We start from the raw sequence: 2,500 nt of genomic DNA on the forward strand, positions 1-2,500 counted from the left end.
GGCATACGAACACTGACTTGTTTCTTTCTGATTTTTGGGTTTCCTTATATATGTCGCAGCGAGCACCATAGAGAGAGATGTGCAGCGTAATTTGACGGGCGAGCGAGGCGCCGCCGCTTTTATAAATGTAAAATGCCTTTCTGTTTTTGTTTGTTTTACTACGCTGCCCTCTCTCGTTCTCACGCCCGACCCCCTACTCTTTCGGCCAATATGTCGTGTGTTTATAAAGCACGATTGTATTATAGTCAAACTTTATTTGTGTATTTTCCCTCGTCCCCCCGCCGCGTTTTATGCCCTCCGGTCGAGCTTCTTGGGAGTTGAAAGGTTTCTTATCTGTATCGCTCGGTCCACTTAGATGCGGCGAGGGGGGGGGGTTGGTGGACGTGTTCGAGTTGAAATGTACATTTATATGGAACGCACCTAAGCTCTGACACAAACACGGACCTAAACATGCTTAGATACACATACGCTGCACGTACTTAAGGGCATCACGCACACACAAGAACACATAGATGAATACACACACACACACACACACACACACACACACACACACACACACACACACACACACACACACACACACACACACACACACACACACACGTACGCACGGGCGTGGTCCAGTCCAGGGGAATGTAATCCAACACACGTAAGCATTTTACCTCTTAATTATATATTCGCTTCATTATTAGAAGACGGATGTGTTAAAATTATGTTTTATTTGTGTACTTCCTCTTCTTTTTTTTCTTTTACCTTGTCTTCTCATTTTCTTCCTTCTTTCCTCTCTCTCGTCTCCCCTTCGTTGCATTTATCTCACGTCTTTCTCTTCTTCTCCACTCCCCTTTTCTCCCTTTCTCCTTCCTTTCTTGCTTATTTAATATCCCACCCTTTTTTCTCTCTCCTTTCCTTTCCCATTATCCCTATGCCTTTTTTTCTGTTTCCCTATTCCTTATGTTCTATTTTCCCTCTCCCTCCCCTCTCCTTGTTTCGTATCTTGACTTCCTGATTTCCCTCCTCCTCCTTATCTTCTTACTCTGCCTCTCCTTCTTCTTTCTCCTCCTTCTCCCCCTCCTCTCCCATCTCCTTCTCCACCTCCTCTTCCTCCTCCTCCTCTCCTCTCTTCACCTCTCTCCTCTCCACCTTCCCCCCCCCCCATCTCCCTCCTTTAATCCCCTCTATTCCTCTCCGCCCATCTTGATTCAAACACCTCTCCTCCTTTCTTTTTTTATCTCCCTCCTTATCTCTCCCCTCTCTCCTTTTCTCCCCCATATTCTAATTTTCCTCCTCCCTTCTTCCCTCTCTTTCTCTCCCCCCTTTCCCTCGATGAATTAACCCCTTCATCTAACTCACTATAATTTCCTCTCCCATTTCCAGGAGCCCTTACATCTTATGACTAATATTTCAATCTTTCCTTCACATCCCCCCCCCCCTACATCATATCTGATTTTTCCTTCTTCCCTCTCCCTTCTTTGACAATCCTCTCTCCCTCTTTCATTTCCCAACATATATAGAATCGTTTTATGACATTCCCCCTCTTCTTTTTTCCCCTCTACATCTCATTCTGATCTTCCTCTTCTCCCCTTCCCTTTTCCCACCCACCTCCATTTACCTAATTTTCCTCCCCTTCCATCTCTTCCCTTCCTCCTTTCCTCTCCCTCCTCCTCCCCTTCTCCCCATCCACATCTTTCTGATTTTCCTCATCCTTCTCTTCCTCCTTCCCCTAACGCCTCAAACCCTCTTCTCCCTCTCTCTCCTCCCTCTGCCCCTTCCCCCATCCCTCCCCCCAAATTTTGCCCTAATTTCACTCACTTCCCCCCCTCCCTCCCCTCCCCTTCCGCTCCCCCCCCTCCTCCCCAACACCCACGAAAATCAGCGGAGAGTAATTATCAAAAGTCACATTCGATAAACCGGTACCTCACGCGGGACTTTCACCCAGCCTGGTTTACTTACCGACTGAAAGGGTTGCGAGGTATTGGCAGAGTGATGGAGGGAGGGAGATGGAGGGAGGATGGGAGATGGAGGGTGAGTGGGTGGGAGATGGAGGGAGGGTGGGAGATGGAGGGAGGGTGGAAGGATGGGTTGGAGATGGAGGGAAGTGGAGGGAGGGTGGGTGGGTGGGAGAGGGAGGGAGGGTGGGAAATGGAGGGAGGGTGGGAGATGGAGGGAGGCTGGGTGGGAGATGGAGGGAAATGGAAGGAGGGAGGGAGATGAAGGGAGGGTGGGAGGATGGGAGATGGAGGGAGGGAGGGAGGGAGGGTGGGTGGGAAAAGAAAGGAGGGTGGGAGATAGAAGGAGGGAGGGAGAAAGGGGTAGAGAGAGGGATGCGAGAAAGAGAAAGAGAAAAAGAAAGAGCGAGAGAGAGAAAGAGATTATTACCTTGATAATAGAGTGTTACAGTTTGTTCAAGTCGTTGGAAGGAGTGAGCGCCATAAATCGGTCGATGGAATTTACGAGAAGAGAAAAGGGTTTCGGGTCTCAATCTCTCTCTCTTTCTCTG

General features: G+C 48.9%; 1 protein-coding gene across 2 annotated transcripts in view; it reads right to left on the reverse strand.

The window, feature by feature from the left end:
- LOC122265831 (fibroblast growth factor receptor-like 1) overlaps positions 1 to 2,500 on the reverse strand; it is a 281,381-nt gene that overhangs the window by 225,547 nt on the left and 53,334 nt on the right. The gene's annotated exons all lie outside the window — the stretch shown is intronic.

This window comes from Penaeus japonicus, unplaced genomic scaffold (assembly GCF_977035675.1).
Source record: "Penaeus japonicus unplaced genomic scaffold, GWHDUDI00000001_assembly GWHDUDI00000031, whole genome shotgun sequence".
Classification (NCBI taxonomy): Eukaryota; Metazoa; Arthropoda; class Malacostraca; order Decapoda; family Penaeidae; genus Penaeus; species Penaeus japonicus.